This window comes from Eleginops maclovinus, chromosome 5 (genome assembly GCF_036324505.1).
Source record: "Eleginops maclovinus isolate JMC-PN-2008 ecotype Puerto Natales chromosome 5, JC_Emac_rtc_rv5, whole genome shotgun sequence".
Lineage (NCBI taxonomy): Eukaryota > Metazoa > Chordata > Actinopteri > Perciformes > Eleginopidae > Eleginops > Eleginops maclovinus.
Window position 1 is genome coordinate 16,903,701 of NC_086353.1, and position 11,734 is coordinate 16,915,434.

An 11,734-nucleotide genomic window follows, 5' to 3' on the forward strand; every position below is an offset into this window, starting at 1 on the left:
GCCTGGCAGTCTGGGGTTTCACATCTGTGAGCCAAAAGGTGGGGCGTGCGTGGTAATAAATCACCATCAGGGAAGAAAAGTACTGAGTTAGAGCATATTAGTAATCCTTGAAGGATATTCCACACCTCAAAAGCAAGAACTAGGGTCTAGCTTGGTGTTGCCAGGTAGAAATTTCTAATAATTTGTCATTCTGCAAGGTGAGTGATTTTGACATTCAAAACATATACTGTTTCCAAAGGATCCATTCCAGAATCGCATTTGTTATGTTTAATTAGACAAACCATAACTGTGTTTCCATGATTGTTCATTTAGGACAAAATGTTACAACTTCTAAAGGTTACCAAATAAAATGCTAAATAAAAATAACAAAGATAGGCAGATTACAAACATCCAGTTTTCAAATCAAAGAATGAGTTGTAAAAAAGGCTAAAATGTGGACCATGTAAAGAGTGACCTTACTTAAGCATTCTAACTGTTTAATCAGGCATTTGGACTTATCATACGACTATGAATACAATTCATTGATATACAGTGTGGCAATAAAGGAATAACATTTAAAAAATGTAATTCTGAGACCTTTCTGAGCCTTCACAAAAACGCTTTCTCTACAAAAAGTGGCGCTAGCTAACTCACAGCTAAAAAACACCAATATTACAAACAGTCGAGCATTCAAATTTGATTAAATGAGGCAAGACATTCTGGTTGAACATAAGTGAATTCAGTTTTTTATGTCACTGTGTACTTTATTTAATCACTAACCTCTATAAAGAAAAGTCGACTGAAAATCATGCTTAAAAAACGTTATCTAACCAACCAATAGATCAGGCATGATCTACATCGTCTTATTGTCTCCTTTAAAATTGGCAACATTTAAAACATAAGACAGATTCCTTGCTGAAAGCAACAAGAAACTATCGCTACGCGTTGCGTGTTTGCAACCGCATGCATATACTCATGTGACAACTCTAGATAACAATCCCCCAGCTTATTTTTGGCCCTGTGAGAAAGCAGATACCACTGTAGCGGTAGTGGTTTCTATAATGGTGCATGTCTGAATGACTCAGTGTTGAGCATGGCAGAAACAGAAGTAAATTACAATGACACCGTTTGTCCAGTGGATCTCCTGCAATCTTTGAAAACCATCAAACTACACAGCCACAATACAACAAATACTTCCACAAATGTTCTTAAAGAAATGTTTCGCAGTTCCCTACTCTTACATCAGCATCCTCTTCATAGCATATGAGAGACCTTGCTGTAGCCACTGCAATTTATGGAATGAAAAAAGGTTATTTGAAAACAAATATCTACATACAGACAGAAGAAACTACTTCCGCTTATCACCCCTTCAAACAATATCACAGTATGTTCAAACCTAAATATTGCACTTGACTGAGTCTGTGCATGGATGTGACTGTTGGCAGTCCATGGAAAAAATGTTGTCTAGTTCTAACCATTATGGTATTTGTAGTCAATCAGCATATGGAAAAGGCCTTCTCACCACTCTAAAAGTCTGCCATCAAACCACATTTCCCATAATTCACCCATGCTGGCTAACATTAGCCCAGTCATGTGAACTGAGAAGTGATCCGTCTTATTCAGCGTGGCCAGCTGTGGTTGAAAAGTCAAGTGACGAAAAGTCATTTTTAATGATTGAGAGTGTCAGCAAGAGGCCTTGCAAAGAACTAACCACTGACAAAGTGTGGAAGTTCGAGTAACAACTTATCACCACTCAGAGGAGCAGGCTCTCACTGATACAGCTTTCAGTTGCAAAATGGTTTACCTGAAGCTAGTCGTTCAAACAACTGGTTATTCCTTGACTACCATTGTGCTTTTTTACTCAATATTTGTCTGTAAATATGCAAATGTTTAAGCCTTATACTATAAACATCCTCTGTAGCACTGAGAAGCTCTAAAACTGTACAGTTCTATATCAGGAGCTACGTTGTCCGCCTAAAGTAATATAAATATTTGTATGAAAGAAACATTTTTTGTATATATTTTGAAAACTCATTTACTTTAAACTGTATTGGTATGATGCCAGAACTTTGTATATTTGTGTGTGTTTGTGTGCTTAAGCTTACAGTGTGTGCCCAGATTGATATGTGTTGAAAGCAGTACAGTATATCTTACCATGCATGCAATCAATTAGGAACTATTTAGAGTGTCTCAAGTTTTACGGGGATAATGGGAACAGGGAAATGGTTTGTCCCTCGTGCTAATCTTGTTGGATGAAAAACGTAATGGCACCACTACCTCTCCTGTATCAGTATCACCATTATATTTTATGACACAATATTTCAGTAAAACAAAGACAACCATGGCAATTCATACTATTTGCCAAATGCCAAAGTAAGACTGTGCTAAGTAAGAACAACTCCCTTTCCAGGCGATCAGTTTTCTAAAAGATTGCTCTGGGTGCAGCTGGGAATGCCACTCTGGAGCTGAGCATTCCCATGAAGAGGGGAATGTTTATTTTGCAGTGGCTTTAAGCTGACATGTGTGAAGCCATTAAGCAGGCTTAGTCTGTTAATTAAATCCATTCTAATATTCTACCTTTAGCCTCATTAGAGAGAGACCTTTATGTTGAGCAGTGAGCAGGCTGTAGTATGCGACAAACCAAAGCTCACAAATTAATTTACAAACTAATGTGACACTTACACACACACACGCTGAAGGTCAAATGTGGTTTTGGTCATTGCATGAGAAGAAGGTATCTATATCAGCAGGCCTCTTTCATTATGTGCACACTAATGGGCGCAGCAGCTAGCACCTTGAACTTAAACAAACAATAGAGTCGAACCACTTTTATGTTGAAGCGGTTAAAAATAATGAATATAAACTTTATCCCAGGAAGTATACACAATCATAGAAAACTAAAAGTCACTATTAAGCCCATGCAAAGAAACTGTTCAGTTTCATACTCTTATTACAGGGCATCCAGATTTCTATGCAGGAGTTTATATCCTAAAGCTCCTTGACTTTAAACATAGCTCCAATTCTATCATGAGAGGGCTAATTGACCAACTAACAGATCTGTCAATCCAAAACATCAGCATACACCTGAATGGCCAGGGAGACGAAGGCACAACCCACATTCAAAGCAGTATATTAGAATCACACCAAAGAATAACTTTTTTATTTGCAGTCCAGACATTGGTGTCCTTGTAGCTAACCCAGATTGCAGAGAAGTTATGACAAGCTATCAGCATTCGGCCAAGGATCCAAAGAACATATGACCTCATAAAACCAGCTTTAAACAGATGCAACAGAAATCACAGACAACAACAGCCAGTAAATTCCTTTGACAGCAGTTGCATTTTTTATTGTTGAACTAAAATAACACAGTGACACACAGCCACAGCACCGCATGCAGAATCGCTATCTTCCAATAATGTGACTGGTTTTACGGAGCAGTCAAAAAAGCAAGCCAGAAATAGAAGCAAGTTTATAAACTGTTTTATGGACCTGAATGACACACACACCACAATAGGAGCCTGATCAGATCCTGTGTGCATTGCATTGAGTCCAAAACCTGAGAAGCTTTAAACAGCTGAGATAACAAAAAAGTTTGTTAACACGTTCACATTTTATAGACTTGAATAGCCCCTACAATAACTGGCAAATAACTAAGTGGCAAGTCTTGTAAAAAGATTAAATAGTTTCTTCTAAACTGTGAATTTACAACTTCACACTTACCCTAAGATTGCCACAACAGCTCTTTGATGGGCAATAGTAAAGACTTTTTACTCAGACGATGTTCCTGTCAAAAATGAAAAGAATGTCAAGACACTACTTGAACTGCATATGAATCAAGCTGAATAAAATAAATTCTTATTACAAATCTAAAAACGTTTTCATGACAAATACCGCACATATTGCTTGTGACAACCTGGGAATTGAAGTCCAAAAACCTGACAACAAGTACTGCTCAGTACAAGAAAATAATAAAAATGTAAAACTAAATCTTAAGTATTTGAGTTTTTTTTCAAAGACGACCCTTGTTTTATTGAAATACAGATTATATCACAGAAAGTTGAAAACTTGTGTTAGAGAAGAAGCTATTAAAACAACACTAAGCTATCATCTCACACTTAAGGCTGTGTGCCTCCAGCTTGGGTCATGTAGTGAATTTAGGAGCCAGATTGGCTGATGACCTTTGGTTCCTGGGAGTCTGAGCCAGGGCCTCCAGCAGGGCCTCCAGCAGGGCTCCAACAGCTCAACGGCAGACCAACAGGAGTAAATGTCTGTCTGCCTGTCAGCTAAATAAACAATACTTTGAAAGGACCCCTGGAGTCTTATAATCATCATTAATTTAAACCCCACCTATATGAATAACATCTTAAAAGTGTAAAACTAATTTTAAACTCCTTGAGTATTTAGACAGAATGGCCAGATGAATCTTGGATGGGTCAAAAGTCTGGCTTAAGTCTCTAGTAGAGAGTTACAGGCCCATATGGCTAATGTGGCTAACTAGCTAACCTACATCATTTTGGATGGGTCAAATGAATATCTCAATATTTTCCTAGACCGTAACCCTCTGGTATAGCTAGTTAGGCTACCTAGCTAACTTAGACTACTAGCTAGGACAATACTGGACATTGAGAGAGACAAACGATCTGATAAGATGATCAGCATCTTTTAGAAAAACATCATGTTAAATAAACTGTGAACTCACCTTTTGATACATTTGAGCGTTGAGAACATTCTCTCACAGGCCAGGGGAGGGTCAGCAGTAAGTTGTACGCAAACCCAAGGAGAAGATACACACATAACCAACCGATAATAGCAGCACTGTGGTCAATTTTAACAGGTGTTTTTTTTTTTCAGAACAATTGTAGAGTCCTCCTTTCTATCCTGCAGATCCAACTTTCACTGTTCTTTTGCTGCAAGTTTTAATCCCCCTCACCAACATATTCCTCCCTCTACACATCCTACTCACTTAGCCCGCTATCACCATCTTCAGCCACAGATGATTTAGGAACATAGTACGTTTTAAAAAGCGTATGGGCCTGTCTATTTTTTACCCCTTAATACCTCTGCACCTCCCTTGTGTTTTATTTTATTCAATTTATTTTGCAAAAAGGAAAAAAAAGAAACACTCAGCCCACCAGAAAAAGTCTGGCCTGCCAGATAGCCAGTGCAGCTCTGAATATAGGCTTGTGTTGCCAGACCTGCTATAGCTAATTCACCAAACAAACCTCATTATATTTACCATGGTAGCTTACAAACAATAAGACAAAAGGACAGGTAAATATTAATTGATAAAAAAAGACTCCAGTAGTTTGTTGTGTAACAAACTTAATGCCACAAAAGCCACCTCCAATCGGTTAAATGCAACACGACGGAAATGATGGCCAACAGTTTGGTTGATACAATAAACTCATTTTACATTTTAACTACTTAACTGTTTGGCGGCAGTGGTTCAGTCTGTAGGGACTTGGCCTGGTAACTGAAAGGTTGCTGGTTCATGTCCCAATCACACCCAAAAAAATACAGCACGTGGACTGGTACCTTGAGAGGTGCCAGTTCACCTCCTGGGTCACTGCCGAGGTGCCCTTGAGCAAGACATTGAAACCTTGAAACCTTGAAACCTTGAAACCCAACTGATCTGGGCAAGGGCTAACTGGCAGTCTCTTCACCCAACCTCTCCTATCCTGCCTGTGGTTCTGTTTCTGCATGTGCTCATATCAACCTGCGTGTGTAAGTGAGTGATAAAAGTAATTTACCCGTTGGGGATTAATAAAGCATGTTTTCTTTCCTCTTCTATTCACTCATGTCAGAATAAACTAGTTAGGTTGCAACAGTAACAAGTTATTTTGATTAAACAACATTGAACTTGCTATTGTATAATCAAAAGTGCAGGTTAAATATAAAATCAATTATTAGGGACACTTGACTAGATGAGAGCCAGCTTAATTGTTAACACATGTGGTTTTCCTGAATATAACTACGGTGCAGTACTGAGGACTTACAGTAGGCCTTCACTAGTTTAATACCACGTTTTGCAAGCTTACCGGTTAGCTTTTAGCAATGAGGAAAAAATGCAACACACACAAACCGAACTCTACTAAGTTTCTGAGTGAAAAGAAGTTTAGCAAACTACAACTTACCCAGGCCTTTTATTTAATTTCGTCTCCAGATTCCTTTGCTGGGCATGAGCTGAAGTCACTGAAACACTTGGAAATCATTTTTTTTAAACTTACCATTAAGTTTTTCAATTAAACTTGTTTATTAGCTAAGTTGCAGTCAACAGACCAATTTCTCTTAGTTTAACATTAGCCTCAGCAAGTTAGCTGCAGTAAAACGGTTTACGTTAGCTACAAGTGAGTTACAACCAGTGGTGTAGTCTACGTGATACGCTGGTATAAACCGTATACCCACTGGAAAATGCCAGTGATTTCCGTATACCCTCTTAAAAATGAGCGATGATGACAACATCATTTTGTGACTGCACGCTTTCGCCCCTTCTGTGTTAATACTTTTGGACGTCTGGGGCTTCCGTCGCCTGTAGACTGTTGCTAAGCAACAGCAACACACTTTTCTCGGTTCTGACAAACCCCACGTTTCTCTAACGTGTTCAGGATTTGATCCGTCCACCATTCAAGTTCGCGGAGCGCTAAACAGGAAGCAAACATGAAACGAAAACAGACGACAATATTTCAATGTTTTCCGAAGTTTTCCCCTACTACCACTACAGAAGAAGAGCCAGCAGCGGCTGTCCTAAAGGTGACAGCGAACGAGCCCGGTGCTACCGCAAAGTTACCCGGTAAGGGAAATTAGCATGGTTATCATTAACGTAACTGTAATAGTTGATTAGAACTAGCTAAGTTGATCAACGTTAGTGTGGTGGATCAATGGAAGAGAAAGGGAAGGAGATACTGCGCGTGTAGATAGATAGAATCGGAGGATGAAACCCTCTTTATTAGTCACATACACACAGTGAAATTGGTCCTCTGCATTTAACCCATCCTAGTACTAGGAGCAGTGGGCAGCTATTGTGCAGCGCCCGGGAGCAATGGGGAGGGGGGATTGGAGGTGTCCGGTGCCTTGCTCAAGGGCACCACAGCAGGGCCTAGGAGGTGACCTGGGACCTCTCCAAGTAGCAGTCCACTTTCCATATTTTTTTCAAGTCTGTTCGGGGACTTGAACCGGCGACCCTACCCTGTGTGTGTGTGTGTGTGTGTGTGTGTGTGTGTGTGTGTGTGTGTGTGTGTGTGTGTGTGTGTGTGTGTGTGTGTGTGTGTGTGCAGTCATAAACAGAACACAATGTTTATATTACCTCCTTGTTTCAGATGATGACACAGATGAGAGCTCCTGGCCAGCCTTGTGGATTAAAAGTCAGGCTAGGGAATTTAAGAACATTTTTCTCCTTTTATCTGCTTTTCATGCATTTGTTAGCCACTATGTAAATATTGTAAGCAGTTTAGTAAATACTTTTGACTAAATATTGGCTCTTTTCTGCAGATGTTATTGGTAAAAACGTTTCTTATGCTAATTAGTCATGGTTTTGTTTATTTCCAGGTTGTGCTCTTTGCAGCACTACAAAATGAACCAGTGTCCTCACAGAACAACGAGTGTCTATGTCTGAGGAGTGGGTGCACTTTAAGATCCAGTCCTCAGATTCAAGCAGATCAACATCTCTGGCCTTTTTGAGAAACAAGATTAGATGACATGAGACGTCCAGAGCACAAACATAGCCCAGGAGCTCACGGAGAAGGGTGGACAGGATTTAGTTGGAAATTTGGTGAGAGCTGTGTCAGAGACTGTGTTTGCCGAGACAGATTCTGTATTCAGAACAGCATACTATCTTGCGAAGATGAACCGACCTTTTACTGACCATGATAGTCTCATTGAGCTTCAGGAAAAAAATGGAGCCAACATGGGCGCTCAAGGTACAGTTCCACAAAAATTGTAGAACACATAGCAAAAGAGATGCAGAAAAAATTGTTCACAGTATTGGGACGTCTTCAAGCAAGTTGTCTGTTCTCATTGACGAGGCTACATCTATTAGCCACAAATCTGCAATGATTGTCAACTTGAAAGCCTCAGTGGATGGAGCTACTCCTGGAGTTTTGTTCCTGGAGCTGGTTGAGCTGCAGAGCCAAAGGGCAAAGGATATAGAAGAAGCTTTGCTGAACTGTTTGGACACTGCAGGCTTCACTGAAGAGTGGCTTCAAAAGAACTGGGTCTCATTTGTTTCTGATTCAGTGTCATGTTAGGCAAGAACTCTGGTGTGGCAACCAGGCTGACAGCAAGGTACCCTAACCTCTTCACATGGCACTGCATGAACCACCGTTTGGAACTGGTTGTATCTGATGCTGTGGATGAGGTTCAGGCAGTCAACTACTTCAAATTGTTCCTAGAGAAGATCCACAATCTCTACAGTCAGTCCAATAAAAATTCACGAGAGCTTCTGGAAGCAGCACAAGAAGTGGGCTCGCAAGTCCTGAAAATTGGCAGAGTTTTAAGTATGCGATGGGTGGCCAGCAGTTTCCGTTCTGTAAAGGCTGTGTGGATATCATATGAAGCACACAAGAGACACTTTGAAAATGCTGCAGGCGACCAACAAGAAGCAGCAAAGAGAGACAAACTTATAGAGGCCTGGTACGGCGAAGGCAAAGCAAGGAATTCCTGTGTGACCTCGGACTCATGTTTGATGCACTGTCTGAACTTGCAAACCTGTCTCAGCAACTCCAGGCCCATTCTGTCACACTCTTGAGAGCAGACCATCTTATAAAGCGCACCATCAGAGTGCTGGCATCATTCAAAGATACCCAAGGAGAGAAATTAGAGGAGGCACTGACTGCACAAGCTTTGGGACATTTAGGATCTGTCCCCTTGGAGTCAAATGCAAAGCTCACACCAATCAATGCAAAACAATTCCTACAAAGTCTGATCAACAACTTGGAGAAGCGCCTCTCATTTGATGGTGAAATGCTTCATGATCTCAGTGTTCTGGATACAGGCAACTGGCCATCAACCCCTGGCATACGGCATGGTGAGGCACAAGTGAAACAAGAAGAAACAATCTTGGTGAAGAGCAAGCAGTTAATGGTATGAGAGATTTCCTTGAGCACCCAGACAGTGAGTCTGAAAGCTTAAAGCCACTCATACAATTCATGAAGACCATCCCTGGCAGCACTGCTGAGTGTGAAAGGGGCTTCAGTCTCATGAACAATATATGCACAGACAAGAGATCGACACTGTTGTTGTCAAATGTAAGTAATTTGATGATGATCAGCATCAATGGGCCCCCTGTAACACTTTTTGAGCCAAGGAAGTACGTCTGAACATGGCTGAGAAGCCATCGCTCTGCCACGCAAGCCAGGAGGCAATGCACACCTCAGATGCCAGAGTACAAACATATCTGGAAAGCTCTGTAGACTACCAGACTATGTCTAGAAGTGTTCCATCCTTTTCTCAGGGCTTGTGGACTAACACAGTGAACCCAGTATGGACATGTTGAGTGCTTTTTCAACCCTCGTTTATTGAGGTGAAGCTTATTTGTTAATTTGTTTCTTGTTTGAAGCTAATTTGTCTTGTAGCACTTCAAGGATGTTTGCTTGTTCATTTAAGCTGATACAGTACATAGTTTGACAATGATTTATGGAAGATGATAGGGCTGAACAAGTTTGAATAAATATCTAATGCATTGAAAAATATGTTTAAAATGATTATTGTGTGATATTTATGCAGATCTATGCGAAACCAAGATGTTTTTTTAAGTGTAGAATATGATGTGTGGTTCAGGACATCTGTAGCTTGACCATATTGATTGTATATTACTTGAAAATTGCAGTAGGCCATATTGAGATTTTGATAAAAATGTTGATTAATTGTTCAACCCTAGAAGATAGGTGGGCTTTTTCCATCATTGTTCATTCTTTTATTTTTTTATTGTTAATGTCACTGGCAGTTAAAGACACATAAAAATGCTTAGAATACATTGACATGTTGATAACACATAACCAGTCTCAAGATGCATACTCTATGCATTAGTGAGTGTGAGGGTGTTCATGAGGTGTTGCTTCGAGACAGGTGTCGCTCCGCAATGCGTCGCTCTAGGATGGATGAGTACAATTATTACAGTATGCCCTCTACAAAATAGTAGACTACACCACTGGTTACAACATAGCACTAGCTAATGTAAACATAGTTTAAAGTGTAGTGAATACCAATTTAACCTAAATAAATAAGACGATCATAGCTATGATGCTATCATCAAAAATGCTATGGGATCACACCTGCTTCAACACTAGGGGTTTAGAAGTGGGGGCCAGTACAATTATGAATGCGTTTGATTTGCTTCTTCGGTTGGGTTGGTTAGGTTGACTGAATAGAAGAGAGATTTGTCAGGGTTAGCATAAACATATCAGTAAAAACTATTGCTAAGCAATAGCATCCCTTTATTTGAAACTTGCAGTTGGGGTAACTTCATTCCTTATGGTTAGTGTTAACTTTGTGAATGACATGATTCAATTAAGGGAGATCATTTTTCCACAGAGATGCCTATAAAACTACAACCCATCAGTGATCCTTTGCCTGGCAGCCTGCAAGTCATCTGTCATCACCTTTCCGGAACCAGCTCAGGCTTTGGGACAGTAAAGTGTTTATATTGCGAATTTTACTCAGACCAGAATTCCATGTCTGCGATAGGCAGTGAGAAAAGCTGACAGATGACACACAGACTTATAGTTTGACACGCAGATAAAACAGACGGACATGGAGATGACTTTGGAGCAGCAGAGAGATAGTCAGTCAGCTCGTAAGGCCAGCAGGCAGATGGACCACCATGAAGTGCAAGGACAGAGACAGGCTGTTCATGGACTCCCTCCTCCTCCTCCTCCCACTTTCCAAAGCAGTTAATACACACCTGTTAGACAACAAATTAACTTGTTGGTTGTAAAAACCACGACAGCTTTATGCATGTTTTTATGATAAGGACCTTGAATATTGAACCTAGCGTCACCTGTTCATAACTGTACCCGACATCCTGATACCAGAGGGGCAAGTGGATGGTTGATAAAACATGTTGTTTATTGGTTTTGGGGATATGGAATGCCAAGCAGGAAGGGGTGGATTAGATGGTGGAGGAAATCGTTTATGGGCGAAAAGAGTCAGCATCAGTCAGCGTTTAAGTATTTTTTTAAATTTGACAATCCCACTAACATGATCAGATAAGAAAGGGAATGTGAATTTAGTCTATACTTGTTCTAAAATGTTCAACTAAATCTCATTCGTTTCTTGAAAGCATCTGTTACCACAACCCTTACCAGTGAGAACTGCTCATAGGCCTACTGGTTCCCAAAAGAACGGAAAAGATGAAGGCGGCAGATTGTAATGAGTATAGTGGAGATGAAGATTGAACATTATGATGGATGGATGGGTGATGGCCACTAGCAACCAGTATTTTGTCAGTAGTTTATCTCAACAAAAGAACAAATAAAAAACTCGATACACATGCTGTATGGAGCATGTCAATAAAGTATCTTTCAAACGTGAAATTAAAGCTCTCCTTAAGCATTGTTGGCAGTTTTCTGCTTTGTTTACCAAGTTATTAGGTTTTAAAAAATAACCCATGTCCCTCTCTAAATTACACCACTAGGGTGTGTCAAAGGACCGTAGAATTTGAGCGAGCAATAATTGTTCAAACTGTAAGTTATTTAGAAGATAGTTAGGTAGGGAGGGGGGAAGGTAGGTAGGAAGGATAAAAAGAAAACAACCACAACAA

At 40.2% G+C, this 11,734-nt stretch overlaps 1 long non-coding RNA gene across 1 annotated transcript; it reads left to right on the forward strand.

Annotated features, from left to right (window-relative positions):
• Positions 1–6,560: 6,560 nt before the first annotated feature.
• On the forward strand, positions 6,561–9,949 carry LOC134864307 (uncharacterized). The gene is made up of 2 exons (XR_010165818.1): positions 6,561–6,769; positions 7,525–9,949. It is a non-coding gene; the product is annotated as an uncharacterized LOC134864307 (long non-coding RNA).
• Positions 9,950–11,734: the final 1,785 nt, after the last annotated feature.